Source organism: Gnatocerus cornutus, unplaced genomic scaffold (genome assembly GCF_029298725.1).
Source record: "Gnatocerus cornutus isolate USDA-ARS CGAHR unplaced genomic scaffold, icGnaCorn1.1 ctg00000181.1, whole genome shotgun sequence".
Taxonomy (NCBI): Eukaryota; Metazoa; Arthropoda; class Insecta; order Coleoptera; family Tenebrionidae; genus Gnatocerus; species Gnatocerus cornutus.
In genome coordinates, this window is record NW_028275514.1 from 22,052 (window position 1) to 38,433 (window position 16,382).

Here is a 16,382-nt window from a genome sequence, read left to right on the forward strand (position 1 = left end):
GGTGCTATTTCCATCTAAGCAAGCAAGTGAGTAAGTAAGTTCTCAAATTTTAAATTACGTTAATCGCAAGTGACTCGTTGAGATCGTCAAACGAACAATTTAATTTAACGCCTCATACGAGTTTTTTTTTTTCGTCATTTTGTCGCAAAAAAAAAACTAAAAAACGACTCGCAAAAAAAAATTTTTTTTTTTTCTTCTTTTAAATCTTGTACATTTTCTGACATGTGTACCATCGAAAAATGTCACATCCAAACGATCGAACAATCACAAAAAATCGTCAACGTACCATCTTGGAAAATTTTACCAGGCAACGACCATACCACGTTGAAAACTACCGGTTCTCGTCCGATCACCGAAGTCAAGCAACGTCGGGCGCGGTCAGTACTTGGATGGGTGACCGCTTGGGAACACCGCGTGCCGTTGTCTCTACTCTTTTCTTTTTTTATTAACATTTCTGATGTCAAACTTTTTTTAAATATATTTTTCACTATTTATATTTTCTCTCAGGAACTTATATAGTATGAAGACGAAAATTTTTAATTCGTTCGAGTTGAATTTGTGGTTCTGAAAAGAACCGATTTTTTTTCTTTTTTTTCCAACCAACTTCCAAGCTGCTCGAGGAGGATTTATTTTGAACTGGTGTATTTGGTGACGGCCTTGGTTCCTTCAGAAACGGCGTGCTTCGCCAATTCACCGGGCAAAAGAAGACGCACCGCCGTCTGGATCTCCCTGCTGGTTATGGTCGAACGTTTGTTGTAATGAGCGAGGCGACTGGCTTCAGCAGCTATACGTTCGAAGATGTCGTTCACGAAACTGTTCATGATAGACATAGCCTTGCTGGAGATACCGGTATCGGGATGGACCTGCTTCAACACCTTGTAAATGTAGATGGCGTAACTCTCCTTCCTCCTGCGCTTCTTTTTCTTGTCGCTCTTCGAGATGTTCTTTTGAGCTTTTCCGGCCTTCTTGGCCGCCTTACCGCTGGTCTTGGGTGGCATTCTCTTCTAGTCGTCGAGTTAAAAAAACGTTTAAAAACAGAAAACGAGACAGACACGACGTGCACGTTACGACGAGTATACTCGATCTAAAACGCCGCACACCTAAAATCCCTCTATTTATAACGAGCGAGCGACAAACAGGCGCTCCGCCTTAGTTCGTCGTTCGACCATTGCCCTAACGAGATGGCGCTGTACCGACCATATAAATTTCTAGCCTTCGCCGCGTTCGGCATTTATTTCAAGCCGTACGTTTGTCAGTGCGCTTCGTGTCAGTCGCAGTAGGTGTTTTGCTGTTTATATCGTATAACAACATGTCCGGAAGAGGAAAAGGAGGTAAAGTGAAGGGATCGAAGTCTCGTTCCAGTCGTGCCGGACTTCAGTTTCCCGTCGGCAGAATTCATCGTCTTCTGCGTAAAGGAAACTACGCCGAAAGAGTGGGTGCAGGTGCTCCCGTTTATTTGGCGGCCGTAATGGAATATCTAGCCGCCGAAGTTCTCGAATTGGCAGGAAACGCCGCCAGAGATAACAAGAAAACCCGTATCATTCCGAGACATCTTCAATTGGCTATAAGGAACGACGAGGAGTTAAACAAGCTCCTTTCCGGCGTTACCATCGCCCAAGGCGGTGTCTTGCCCAACATCCAGGCGGTGTTGTTGCCCAAGAAGACCGAAAAGAAGCCTTAAATTTAATTCTTCGCCGCCGTCATCTCGAACGAAAAACAAAAACTTTTATAAAAACCATCTTCACATCGGCCCTTCTCAGGGCCAAAAATTCAACTCGAACGAATTGATTTTTTCGCCAAAATACAACAACCTATGAGAATCATGTTAAAAAGTCTTTTAGATATTTTAAAGTTAAACCGATCAATTAATTCATTATACGAGCGTAGACTGAACGGAAGATTTTCGATTACATTCAACCAAGAAAGATGATTTTTACGACTTTTCATCGTAATTTTTAGAAAAATTCAATGCCCGACTAAAGCACGAACTCGACAACTCTATCTATAATAATTTATTGATTATCTAATTCAAGAAACATTCCGATTCGTCGTAAATTTCTTCACATTTCGCACATTAATCTGTTAAGAACATACACACACACACCGGTCGCCTATACGTGCTCTCCGTCTCGATAATTTCTTGCAGCAGCAGTCGTCAGCGGTGAGCCGTAATACTACAATCAATCGTTTTATTTGCTATGAGATTTTGTTTCAAGTCACGTCTGAGGAGAGTAACTCTACCCCATATTGGACATAACCTCAAATATACTCTTCGTGGCAAAAACGTTCTTTTAACGATGGTCATTCTAACCTAAAACTGCTGTCAAAATTGTCAAAGTCGCCGCCTGGATCACAAATTAAAATGATCACTCACTCCGTACGATTTTCATTTCGATTTGAAGACAAACACACAATTGAGCAACATATTTAATTCGTTTGATTTATTTTGTGGTTCTGAAAAGAACCGTTTTTTTTTTGTTTGTTTGTTTGCTTGCCTGCGGGGGGTTTGTTGTTATTCCTCTGAGGATGCGGATACACGTCATAAAATGATAAAATTAACCGCCGAAACCGTAAAGGGTACGACCTTGACGTTTCAGGGCGTAGACGACGTCCATGGCGGTGACGGTCTTACGTTTTGCGTGTTCGGTGTAAGTTACGGCGTCACGGATGACGTTCTCGAGGAAGACCTTCAACACACCTCTGGTTTCTTCGTAGATGAGACCGGAAATACGTTTCACACCACCACGACGAGCCAATCTTCTGATCGCCGGTTTCGTTATACCTTGGATGTTATCGCGTAGAACTTTGCGATGACGTTTGGCGCCACCTTTTCCCAATCCTTTGCCACCTTTACCACGACCGGTCATCTTGATAAAATTAGGAAATTCTTCGTACAAAACGACGTAGCTTCGACCAAGTTCGTTATGGAACTAACGTCAAAATTTCATTCCGCGGGACTATTTATAAGTTACGGCAGCTCCACCTCGCGTTAAAAACGAATCCACCAATGGCGTCGCCGTATGACTCATCGAGTTTATAAAACGGCCGTTGGCGCGACGAAAATTTTCAGTTGACTTTCGAACGTTCGTACGTACGGTCGGTCGTTCGGTCGAAGCAAGCAAGCAAGCCACTACCTACGTTAATTCTTTTCATTTGATTCATCCGATATCCGAGATGGCGAGAACTAAACAGACGGCTCGTAAATCTACCGGTGGCAAGGCACCTAGAAAACAGTTGGCCACGAAGGCGGCCAGAAAAAGCGCTCCCGCCACCGGAGGTGTCAAGAAACCTCACCGTTACAGGCCCGGTACGGTCGCCCTTCGTGAGATTCGTCGTTATCAAAAGAGCACTGAACTTTTGATCCGCAAGCTGCCTTTCCAACGTCTCGTCCGAGAGATCGCCCAAGATTTCAAGACCGATCTCCGTTTCCAAAGTTCGGCCGTGATGGCACTTCAAGAAGCCAGCGAGGCTTATCTCGTCGGCCTCTTCGAAGACACCAACTTGTGCGCCATCCACGCCAAACGTGTCACCATCATGCCGAAAGACATCCAATTGGCGAGACGCATTCGTGGCGAGAGGGCTTAAATTTCCTCCATCCATCCATCCATCCATCCGATCCGACCATCTAGAATTAACAAATTCTTCATCTTCGAAGGTGTTAAAAGAAGAAAAAAAAAATCGGTTCTTTTCAGAACCACAATTATTTTCCAACGAATTGAAAATTTATCGTTCGCGCATGCAACTTTTTGAGATTGAAAAAAAAAAAAAAAAAAAAAAAAGTTAGGTTATGTGATTTATTCACAAAATTCGTACTTACATAAAACGATAAACTTTTGCTTTTTTCTTTCACATTAAATTTTCTTTTAACTGAGACTATTTGAAACATTATTATATAATAAAGTTTATCATTCTTTGTAATAACACTGTTTCGACAGTCAAATGAATAGACAAGAAAATCAAATGAAAGTATGTATCTCCTCAACAGAATGTGCATTGTCCAAGCGAATCTTTCGTTCGTTTCTTGAAAATAATTGTGGCCCTGAAAAGGGCCATTTATTTGTATCGATGGTGCCCCTACGTCGATATATACGATCGGAGCACGTTCCCGAAACCACCAGGACGTCGTCGTCGTTGAAAAAATTAAATCATCGTCGTCGACTTTTCACTTCTTTCTCTTGGGTGAAGCGGTTTTTTTTCGCTTTGGCGGTGACGGCTTTGGCCGTTTTCGGTTTCGGCGCTTTCGGTTTCTTGGTTGGACCGGCCTTGTTGGATTTCTTCGCTTTCGATGGCGTCTTGGGTTTGACGGGCGATCTGGAGGCGGCGCTGGCTTTCTTTTCGGGAGCGGACGCAGCCTTTCTAGCCTTCGATACGGCGACGCTCTTCTTTTCGGCGGCAGTTTTCTTAGACTTGGCCGAAGCGGCGGGGGCGGCCTTCTTACCGGCTTTTGAGGCGGATCCTTTTTCGGCGGACGTCGGCGCTGACGCGACGGAACGTTTAGCAACGCCCGTCTTCTTGGATTTCGCCGATGACGACGCGGTCGCAGCGGCAGATCTCTTTTTCGTGGCGGACGGAGCCTTAGCTGCACCGGTGACGGCAGAAGCCAACTTGAACGAACCGGAAGCTCCTTTTCCTTTGGTTTGGACCAACGAACCGGATGCGACGGCGCCCTTAAGGTACTTCTTGATGAAAGGCGCAAATTTTTCCGCGTCGACTTTGTAGTTGGCCGCGACATATTTCTTGATCGCCTGCAACGAAGAACCGCCGCGTTCCTTCAAGCCTTTGATGGCGTTGGTGACCATCTCCGAAGTGGGCGGATGAGAAGGTTTGCTTCTCGGATTTTTGGGCTTCTTCTCCTTCTTCACCGGTGAGGAGCCGGAAGTGGCACCGGCGACCGTCGAAGCTGCTTGATTTTCTACGTCGGCCATATTTTCGTCTATCGCGCGCGCGTTTTTTTCTTTTTATTATAGGTAGGCTTATTCTTCGGTGAAAGAACGAATGAACTTTACAGAACGAATTGGGCGCCAAAGTCAAAGTGTTGGCGCGTTCGAAAACGCGCGGACCGCGGACTAAACGAGAGCCTTCTCGTCGAGTTAGAAAATTCAGTGGGCCTCGAATACAGCTTTCGCGTGATGGCATCGTTCTCTTTACGCGAAGATCACCGCCTCCGGGTGCGGGAACATGAGCGATTCGGTCGGCGATGGCCTCCTGAATAACCTCAAGTTTTCCCGGACGACCAGCCGACCTCCAAAAGCGAACAAGGACCGATCGAACGTCGACTCGAACAAAGACCCTCCGAAACAAGGAGATGACATCCAAGTTCGACGCCGACGTTACGCGTTTTCCACGAATAACAGGAAAGTTCCGCTTTCGACCAGACAAACTTGGAAGCATCCTCTACAAGTTTCACGAACGAATCGGTCGAAAAGTACGTGCGATCTTTTCGAAAATCGCCTCGCAAAGAGACGCAGCACGGATCGGAGCGACGACCGACGAACCTGCAGAGTGTAGGAAAAAAATTCACAAACGGTCGAAGATGACGTCCGAGAAGGTCGAATTTTTTCAAGAACGAAGATAAAACCTTCGCCTTTCGTAGGAGTTGATTTTTGAAAACGATCTTGACGAACAGGTCGGAAAAAAAAACGATGTCAATTTCGGACTCGACCATGAGAAACGAATTTGTACGACGAACGGACTTTTCGAACGACTTTTTTCGCAAAATCGACATTTTTTCCTCAAAAATTACCTCACACGACGAAATCCCATCATCGAAACATCACCGAAAACAGTTTTGACGGCGAAATTCTCGTCAATTTTACGAAAATAAAGGGAAAATCAGACGGACCACCGTCGAACATCCAGCGACGGGAACGGACGAGTTTTTTAATTTTTCTTGCCAATTCATTGCGAAAGAAGCAATTTTTCTCGACGAAACCATTTTATAATCATAAAAAAAACTCCCCAAACACCACAAACCAACAAAAATACGGAAATCTTGCATTGTTTGCATTTTTCAGACACTCTAAATAAAACTACGTCGATGTCGGCGGATTTTCAGTCGGTCGTCGGTCGACAGAAATCCAACGAAATTTTCATTTGTTCTTCTCAAAAACGAAAAACAAACAAATCAACAAAACATTCCCTACTATTAGTCGACATTTCGAGCAGAAACTACGAACGTCGAAAGATTTAAAAAATGAAATATGTAGGTGTGCGTGCGTGCGTACTTACTTGAAACTTTTTTCTTGTTTCATCGTCGCACTGGAACAAATTAAATTTTAATGCAATGTAAACGCGACCACACTTTCGACGAAAACATCTCTATGAATCGAACGACGTCGGAAAAAGAATAAATCGAGAAGAGAACAAATCATGAAACAACACACACCCACCCCGCCCGGCCCGGCCAGAGTGGTGGGAATTTCGATGAATGAACAGACAAAGAAACCAACTCTGTTATCAGTTCTAAGAAAGAAAGCAGGTAGCGGCGGCGGCGAACCTTCGACCGTACTACGGTCAGTTCATGAATTAACCCCGTCCGTTCGGAGTTTATTCATCTCCGGTCCGTGTCGGCGTTTACTTCAAGTGGGTGCTATTTCCATCTAAGCAAGCAAGTGAGTAAGTAAGTTCTCAAATTTTAAATTACGTTAATCGCAAGTGACTCGTTGAGATCGTCAAACGAACAATTTAATTTAACGCCTCATACGAGTTTTTTTTTTTCGTCATTTTGTCGCAAAAAAAAAACTAAAAAACGACTCGCAAAAAAAAATTTTTTTTTTTTCTTCTTTTAAATCTTGTACATTTTCTGACATGTGTACCATCGAAAAATGTCACATCCAAACGATCGAACAATCACAAAAAATCGTCAACGTACCATCTTGGAAAATTTTACCAGGCAACGACCATACCACGTTGAAAACTACCGGTTCTCGTCCGATCACCGAAGTCAAGCAACGTCGGGCGCGGTCAGTACTTGGATGGGTGACCGCTTGGGAACACCGCGTGCCGTTGTCTCTACTCTTTTCTTTTTTTATTAACATTTCTGATGTCAAACTTTTTTTAAATATATTTTTCACTATTTATATTTTCTCTCAGGAACTTATATAGTATGAAGACGAAAATTTTTAATTCGTTCGAGTTGAATTTGTGGTTCTGAAAAGAACCGATTTTTTTTCTTTTTTTTCCAACCAACTTCCAAGCTGCTCGAGGAGGATTTATTTTGAACTGGTGTATTTGGTGACGGCCTTGGTTCCTTCAGAAACGGCGTGCTTCGCCAATTCACCGGGCAAAAGAAGACGCACCGCCGTCTGGATCTCCCTGCTGGTTATGGTCGAACGTTTGTTGTAATGAGCGAGGCGACTGGCTTCAGCAGCTATACGTTCGAAGATGTCGTTCACGAAACTGTTCATGATAGACATAGCCTTGCTGGAGATACCGGTATCGGGATGGACCTGCTTCAACACCTTGTAAATGTAGATGGCGTAACTCTCCTTCCTCCTGCGCTTCTTTTTCTTGTCGCTCTTCGAGATGTTCTTTTGAGCTTTTCCGGCCTTCTTGGCCGCCTTACCGCTGGTCTTGGGTGGCATTCTCTTCTAGTCGTCGAGTTAAAAAAACGTTTAAAAACAGAAAACGAGACAGACACGACGTGCACGTTACGACGAGTATACTCGATCTAAAACGCCGCACACCTAAAATCCCTCTATTTATAACGAGCGAGCGACAAACAGGCGCTCCGCCTTAGTTCGTCGTTCGACCATTGCCCTAACGAGATGGCGCTGTACCGACCATATAAATTTCTAGCCTTCGCCGCGTTCGGCATTTATTTCAAGCCGTACGTTTGTCAGTGCGCTTCGTGTCAGTCGCAGTAGGTGTTTTGCTGTTTATATCGTATAACAACATGTCCGGAAGAGGAAAAGGAGGTAAAGTGAAGGGAAAGGCGAAGTCTCGTTCCAGTCGTGCCGGACTTCAGTTTCCCGTCGGCAGAATTCATCGTCTTCTGCGTAAAGGAAACTACGCCGAAAGAGTGGGTGCAGGTGCTCCCGTTTATTTGGCGGCCGTAATGGAATATCTAGCCGCCGAAGTTCTCGAATTGGCAGGAAACGCCGCCAGAGATAACAAGAAAACCCGTATCATTCCGAGACATCTTCAATTGGCTATAAGGAACGACGAGGAGTTAAACAAGCTCCTTTCCGGCGTTACCATCGCCCAAGGCGGTGTCTTGCCCAACATCCAGGCGGTGTTGTTGCCCAAGAAGACCGAAAAGAAGCCTTAAATTTAATTCTTCGCCGCCGTCATCTCGAACGAAAAACAAAAACTTTTATAAAAACCATCTTCACATCGGCCCTTCTCAGGGCCAAAAATTCAACTCGAACGAATTGATTTTTTCGCCAAAATACAACAACCTATGAGAATCATGTTAAAAAGTCTTTTAGATATTTTAAAGTTAAACCGATCAATTAATTCATTATACGAGCGTAGACTGAACGGAAGATTTTCGATTACATTCAACCAAGAAAGATGATTTTTACGACTTTTCATCGTAATTTTTAGAAAAATTCAATGCCCGACTAAAGCACGAACTCGACAACTCTATCTATAATAATTTATTGATTATCTAATTCAAGAAACATTCCGATTCGTCGTAAATTTCTTCACATTTCGCACATTAATCTGTTAAGAACATACACACACACACCGGTCGCCTATACGTGCTCTCCGTCTCGATAATTTCTTGCAGCAGCAGTCGTCAGCGGTGAGCCGTAATACTACAATCAATCGTTTTATTTGCTATGAGATTTTGTTTCAAGTCACGTCTGAGGAGAGTAACTCTACCCCATATTGGACATAACCTCAAATATACTCTTCGTGGCAAAAACGTTCTTTTAACGATGGTCATTCTAACCTAAAACTGCTGTCAAAATTGTCAAAGTCGCCGCCTGGATCACAAATTAAAATGATCACTCACTCCGTACGATTTTCATTTCGATTTGAAGACAAACACACAATTGAGCAACATATTTAATTCGTTTGATTTATTTTGTGGTTCTGAAAAGAACCGTTTTTTTTTGTTTGTTTGTTTGCTTGCCTGCGGGGGGTTTGTTGTTATTCCTCTGAGGATGCGGATACACGTCATAAAATGATAAAATTAACCGCCGAAACCGTAAAGGGTACGACCTTGACGTTTCAGGGCGTAGACGACGTCCATGGCGGTGACGGTCTTACGTTTTGCGTGTTCGGTGTAAGTTACGGCGTCACGGATGACGTTCTCGAGGAAGACCTTCAACACACCTCTGGTTTCTTCGTAGATGAGACCGGAAATACGTTTCACACCACCACGACGAGCCAATCTTCTGATCGCCGGTTTCGTTATACCTTGGATGTTATCGCGTAGAACTTTGCGATGACGTTTGGCGCCACCTTTTCCCAATCCTTTGCCACCTTTACCACGACCGGTCATCTTGATAAAATTAGGAAATTCTTCGTACAAAACGACGTAGCTTCGACCAAGTTCGTTATGGAACTAACGTCAAAATTTCATTCCGCGGGACTATTTATAAGTTACGGCAGCTCCACCTCGCGTTAAAAACGAATCCACCAATGGCGTCGCCGTATGACTCATCGAGTTTATAAAACGGCCGTTGGCGCGACGAAAATTTTCAGTTGACTTTCGAACGTTCGTACGTACGGTCGGTCGTTCGGTCGAAGCAAGCAAGCAAGCCACTACCTACGTTAATTCTTTTCATTTGATTCATCCGATATCCGAGATGGCGAGAACTAAACAGACGGCTCGTAAATCTACCGGTGGCAAGGCACCTAGAAAACAGTTGGCCACGAAGGCGGCCAGAAAAAGCGCTCCCGCCACCGGAGGTGTCAAGAAACCTCACCGTTACAGGCCCGGTACGGTCGCCCTTCGTGAGATTCGTCGTTATCAAAAGAGCACTGAACTTTTGATCCGCAAGCTGCCTTTCCAACGTCTCGTCCGAGAGATCGCCCAAGATTTCAAGACCGATCTCCGTTTCCAAAGTTCGGCCGTGATGGCACTTCAAGAAGCCAGCGAGGCTTATCTCGTCGGCCTCTTCGAAGACACCAACTTGTGCGCCATCCACGCCAAACGTGTCACCATCATGCCGAAAGACATCCAATTGGCGAGACGCATTCGTGGCGAGAGGGCTTAAATTTCCTCCATCCATCCATCCATCCATCCGATCCGACCATCTAGAATTAACAAATTCTTCATCTTCGAAGGTGTTAAAAGAAGAAAAAAAAAATCGGTTCTTTTCAGAACCACAATTATTTTCCAACGAATTGAAAATTTATCGTTCGCGCATGCAACTTTTTGAGATTGAAAAAAAAAAAAAAAAAAAAAAAAAGTTAGGTTATGTGATTTATTCACAAAATTCGTACTTACATAAAACGATAAACTTTTGCTTTTTTCTTTCACATTAAATTTTCTTTTAACTGAGACTATTTGAAACATTATTATATAATAAAGTTTATCATTCTTTGTAATAACACTGTTTCGACAGTCAAATGAATAGACAAGAAAATCAAATGAAAGTATGTATCTCCTCAACAGAATGTGCATTGTCCAAGCGAATCTTTCGTTCGTTTCTTGAAAATAATTGTGGCCCTGAAAAGGGCCATTTATTTGTATCGATGGTGCCCCTACGTCGATATATACGATCGGAGCACGTTCCCGAAACCACCAGGACGTCGTCGTCGTTGAAAAAATTAAATCATCGTCGTCGACTTTTCACTTCTTTCTCTTGGGTGAAGCGGTTTTTTTCGCTTTGACGGTGACGGCTTTGGCCGTTTTCGGTTTCGGCGCTTTCGGTTTCTTGGTTGGACCGGCCTTGTTGGATTTCTTCGCTTTCGATGGCGTCTTGGGTTTGACGGGCGATCTGGAGGCGGCGCTGGCTTTCTTTTCGGGAGCGGACGCAGCCTTTCTAGCCTTCGATACGGCGACGCTCTTCTTTTCGGCGGCAGTTTTCTTAGACTTGGCCGAAGCGGCGGGGGCGGCCTTCTTACCGGCTTTTGAGGCGGATCCTTTTTCGGCGGACGTCGGCGCTGACGCGACGGAACGTTTAGCAACGCCCGTCTTCTTGGATTTCGCCGATGACGACGCGGTCGCAGCGGCAGATCTCTTTTTCGTGGCGGACGGAGCCTTAGCTGCACCGGTGACGGCAGAAGCCAACTTGAACGAACCGGAAGCTCCTTTTCCTTTGGTTTGGACCAACGAACCGGATGCGACGGCGCCCTTAAGGTACTTCTTGATGAAAGGCGCAAATTTTTCCGCGTCGACTTTGTAGTTGGCCGCGACATATTTCTTGATCGCCTGCAACGAAGAACCGCCGCGTTCCTTCAAGCCTTTGATGGCGTTGGTGACCATCTCCGAAGTGGGCGGATGAGAAGGTTTGCTTCTCGGATTTTTGGGCTTCTTCTCCTTCTTCACCGGTGAGGAGCCGGAAGTGGCACCGGCGACCGTCGAAGCTGCTTGATTTTCTACGTCGGCCATATTTTCGTCTATCGCGCGCGCGTTTTTTTCTTTTTATTATAGGTAGGCTTATTCTTCGGTGAAAGAACGAATGAACTTTACAGAACGAATTGGGCGCCAAAGTCAAAGTGTTGGCGCGTTCGAAAACGCGCGGACCGCGGACTAAACGAGAGCCTTCTCGTCGAGTTAGAAAATTCAGTGGGCCTCGAATACAGCTTTCGCGTGATGGCATCGTTCTCTTTACGCGAAGATCACCGCCTCCGGGTGCGGGAACATGAGCGATTCGGTCGGCGATGGCCTCCTGAATAACCTCAAGTTTTCCCGGACGACCAGCCGACCTCCAAAAGCGAACAAGGACCGATCGAACGTCGACTCGAACAAAGACCCTCCGAAACAAGGAGATGACATCCAAGTTCGACGCCGACGTTACGCGTTTTCCACGAATAACAGGAAAGTTCCGCTTTCGACCAGACAAACTTGGAAGCATCCTCTACAAGTTTCACGAACGAATCGGTCGAAAAGTACGTGCGATCTTTTCGAAAATCGCCTCGCAAAGAGACGCAGCACGGATCGGAGCGACGACCGACGAACCTGCAGAGTGTAGGAAAAAAATTCACAAACGGTCGAAGATGACGTCCGAGAAGGTCGAATTTTTTCAAGAACGAAGATAAAACCTTCGCCTTTCGTAGGAGTTGATTTTTGAAAACGATCTTGACGAACAGGTCGGAAAAAAAACGATGTCAATTTCGGACTCGACCATGAGAAACGAATTTGTACGACGAACGGACTTTTCGAACGACTTTTTTCGCAAAATCGACATTTTTTCCTCAAAAATTACCTCACACGACGAAATCCCATCATCGAAACATCACCGAAAACAGTTTTGACGGCGAAATTCTCGTCAATTTTACGAAAATAAAGGGAAAATCAGACGGACCACCGTCGAACATCCAGCGACGGGAACGGACGAGTTTTTTAATTTTTCTTGCCAATTCATTGCGAAAGAAGCAATTTTTCTCGACGAAACCATTTTATAATCATAAAAAAAACTCCCCAAACACCACAAACCAACAAAAATACGGAAATCTTGCATTGTTTGCATTTTTCAGACACTCTAAATAAAACTACGTCGATGTCGGCGGATTTTCAGTCGGTCGTCGGTCGACAGAAATCCAACGAAATTTTCATTTGTTCTTCTCAAAAACGAAAAACAAACAAATCAACAAAACATTCCCTACTATTAGTCGACATTTCGAGCAGAAACTACGAACGTCGAAAGATTTAAAAAATGAAATATGTAGGTGTGCGTGCGTGCGTACTTACTTGAAACTTTTTTCTTGTTTCATCGTCGCACTGGAACAAATTAAATTTTAATGCAATGTAAACGCGACCACACTTTCGACGAAAACATCTCTATGAATCGAACGACGTCGGAAAAAGAATAAATCGAGAAGAGAACAAATCATGAAACAACACACACCCACCCCGCCCGGCCCGGCCAGAGTGGTGGGAATTTCGATGAATGAACAGACAAAGAAACCAACTCTGTTATCAGTTCTAAGAAAGAAAGCAGGTAGCGGCGGCGGCGAACCTTCGACCGTACTACGGTCAGTTCATGAATTAACCCCGTCCGTTCGGAGTTTATTCATCTCCGGTCCGTGTCGGCGTTTACTTCAAGTGGGTGCTATTTCCATCTAAGCAAGCAAGTGAGTAAGTAAGTTCTCAAATTTTAAATTACGTTAATCGCAAGTGACTCGTTGAGATCGTCAAACGAACAATTTAATTTAACGCCTCATACGAGTTTTTTTTTTTCGTCATTTTGTCGCAAAAAAAAAACTAAAAAACGACTCGCAAAAAAAAATTTTTTTTTTTTCTTCTTTTAAATCTTGTACATTTTCTGACATGTGTACCATCGAAAAATGTCACATCCAAACGATCGAACAATCACAAAAAATCGTCAACGTACCATCTTGGAAAATTTTACCAGGCAACGACCATACCACGTTGAAAACTACCGGTTCTCGTCCGATCACCGAAGTCAAGCAACGTCGGGCGCGGTCAGTACTTGGATGGGTGACCGCTTGGGAACACCGCGTGCCGTTGTCTCTACTCTTTTCTTTTTTTATTAACATTTCTGATGTCAAACTTTTTTTAAATATATTTTTCACTATTTATATTTTCTCTCAGGAACTTATATAGTATGAAGACGAAAATTTTTAATTCGTTCGAGTTGAATTTGTGGTTCTGAAAAGAACCGATTTTTTTTCTTTTTTTTCCAACCAACTTCCAAGCTGCTCGAGGAGGATTTATTTTGAACTGGTGTATTTGGTGACGGCCTTGGTTCCTTCAGAAACGGCGTGCTTCGCCAATTCACCGGGCAAAAGAAGACGCACCGCCGTCTGGATCTCCCTGCTGGTTATGGTCGAACGTTTGTTGTAATGAGCGAGGCGACTGGCTTCAGCAGCTATACGTTCGAAGATGTCGTTCACGAAACTGTTCATGATAGACATAGCCTTGCTGGAGATACCGGTATCGGGATGGACCTGCTTCAACACCTTGTAAATGTAGATGGCGTAACTCTCCTTCCTCCTGCGCTTCTTTTTCTTGTCGCTCTTCGAGATGTTCTTTTGAGCTTTTCCGGCCTTCTTGGCCGCCTTACCGCTGGTCTTGGGTGGCATTCTCTTCTAGTCGTCGAGTTAAAAAAACGTTTAAAAACAGAAAACGAGACAGACACGACGTGCACGTTACGACGAGTATACTCGATCTAAAACGCCGCACACCTAAAATCCCTCTATTTATAACGAGCGAGCGACAAACAGGCGCTCCGCCTTAGTTCGTCGTTCGACCATTGCCCTAACGAGATGGCGCTGTACCGACCATATAAATTTCTAGCCTTCGCCGCGTTCGGCATTCCTGAAGTAAACTCTGACTTGTCCACATCGTGCTCCGCCGATGACGAGCAGAGATCTTCGCCCCCGGCCTCAAAAGCCACCCGCAAGTGCTCCCAAGAGTGCAAAAGCAAAAAGTGTGAGTTCAAGTGTCAGTGGTGCAAGTGCCAGTGCATCAAGTGCCAGTGACATGGACCTCTTCTCCAACTTCGTCCGCCAGTCGACATCACAAGGTGAGTTAATCACGCGCCCTTCCTCGCCCGAAAGGGCACTAACACCCATTCTTTCTGCGACTTCGTCGCAACACGCCCTCTCGCCTCCTCGCGCCAGAGGAAACTCTGTCTCTTCAATCTCCAACAAAAATACCCCTAATGCGGTGTACCATAAGTACACCATCAGAAACATTCCTGCAGACTGGGCTGCACAAAAAAAGTTTTACTGCCTTTTAACGACCACTCTTCTGGTCAAGAACATCAAGCAGCTTGTTGTCAACTGGAACAAGACTGCTCTTCTTGTCACTCTAAACCCTCTCCCAAGCGACTTCCAGAAAAAACTCCAAGTTGCCACGCTAAACCAATCCATCTCAATTGTGGAAACCCACAAAAAAGTCACTGCCAAACCAAACGTTGCCACTTCAAAACCCCACCTCTCTGTCGTAATTCGCGATGTTGACGACGACATCGAATACGACGAAGCACTCAACGCCCTCAAATCACTCAATCTGCCAGTCATCAGAGTCTGGCGGATTCGTTCAATGAAATCCGGCAATTTCACCAAACTGATGCGTGTCATCACTGACAGCACAGAGACCGTCGACTTCCTCCTCAAGGAAGGCGTCATCATGTTCGGCAAGCGCCATCAGTGCGAGCCGTCCAAAGCCCCCGCCAAACCCGCCCCCCTTCAGTGCTCCAAGTGTTTCCAACTTGGGCACCCTGCCACTGAATGCCCCAACAAAATCGCGTGCCCCAAATGCACAGAGAACCACCCAGCCTTCAAATGCGAATCCAACCACGTAACTTGCCTTCTGTGCAACGGCACCCACCCGGCCTGGTCCCGCCAGTGCCCCAAAATCAAGGACGCAGTCGTCACGTCCGAAACCCCCATTGCCCCAACTCTGATTCTGGAGCCCTCTCCCGAATTTGCAGACCCCGATCCCCAACCCGTGTCTGTTCGTCAGACAATCACTTTCGTCACAAAACTTTTGTACGACCTCTTCCCTCACCAGCGTGCAAAGGACAGCGAGCTCGTCGAGAGCGCCTCCAAATCCGTCCTTAAGACAAAGACCCGCATCAATCACGCGGGCCAGAGAATCTACTTCACTTTCGAGTAGATTCGACAGCCCTAACTCGTCCAACTCTCTTTCCCCATGGCTACCACGGTGGCCGCCCCCGCCGCTCCCGGCGGGGGCCTCCTGTCCCCTCGTGTGAATATCGCCACGGTCAACATTGCAGGAATCAAACGGAAATTGCATGCTCTCCGTAACTTCATCGAAACCGACGCGATCAAAATTTTATCAATTACCGAAACGCGCTCAAATCTCGCGATTAAAGTCAAACATTTTTCTTGCTATCACAACACGCCCTCAAACATCGCTCACGGAACCGCGCTTTTAGTTTCTACCGACTTTCAGTCAACTCAACATAATTTGCCTCCCAACCTAACTTCTCTCGAACTTGCCGCAGCCGACGTAGTAATTAACAATAAAATCATTACTTTCTTCTCCCTCTATCAGCCCGTCAGGCAAAAACTTCCAACGGAACTATTCGAATACGCGTCCAATCTCCCTCATTCAGTCATTTTCGGCGACTTTAATTCTAGACACGAAGACTTCGGAGACACTGCAACTAACCCAAACGGCAGAATCCTATCCACTCTCATTAGCGAACTCCCAATCTACAGATTAGAAAACCGACTTCCCACTTTTATCTCTCATAGAGGAGCCTCAATTATCGACCATATCATTATTTCGGAATCCTTAATCCACGCGTTCGACAATGAAACAG

The 16,382-nt window shown here is 45.1% G+C and overlaps 3 non-coding genes across 3 annotated transcripts; all 3 read left to right on the forward strand.

Moving 5' to 3' along the window:
- The first annotated feature begins 306 nt into the window (after window positions 1-306).
- On the forward strand, window positions 307-426 carry LOC148165822 (5S ribosomal RNA). The gene has a single exon (XR_015771144.1). It is a non-coding gene; the product is annotated as a 5S ribosomal RNA (ribosomal RNA).
- Window positions 427-6,891: 6,465 nt separating this feature from the next.
- Window positions 6,892-7,011, forward strand: LOC148165823 (5S ribosomal RNA). Its single transcript, XR_015771146.1, has one exon. It is a non-coding gene; the product is annotated as a 5S ribosomal RNA (ribosomal RNA).
- Window positions 7,012-13,477: 6,466 nt separating this feature from the next.
- Window positions 13,478-13,597, forward strand: LOC148165824 (5S ribosomal RNA). Its single transcript, XR_015771147.1, has one exon. It is a non-coding gene; the product is annotated as a 5S ribosomal RNA (ribosomal RNA).
- Window positions 13,598-16,382: the final 2,785 nt, after the last annotated feature.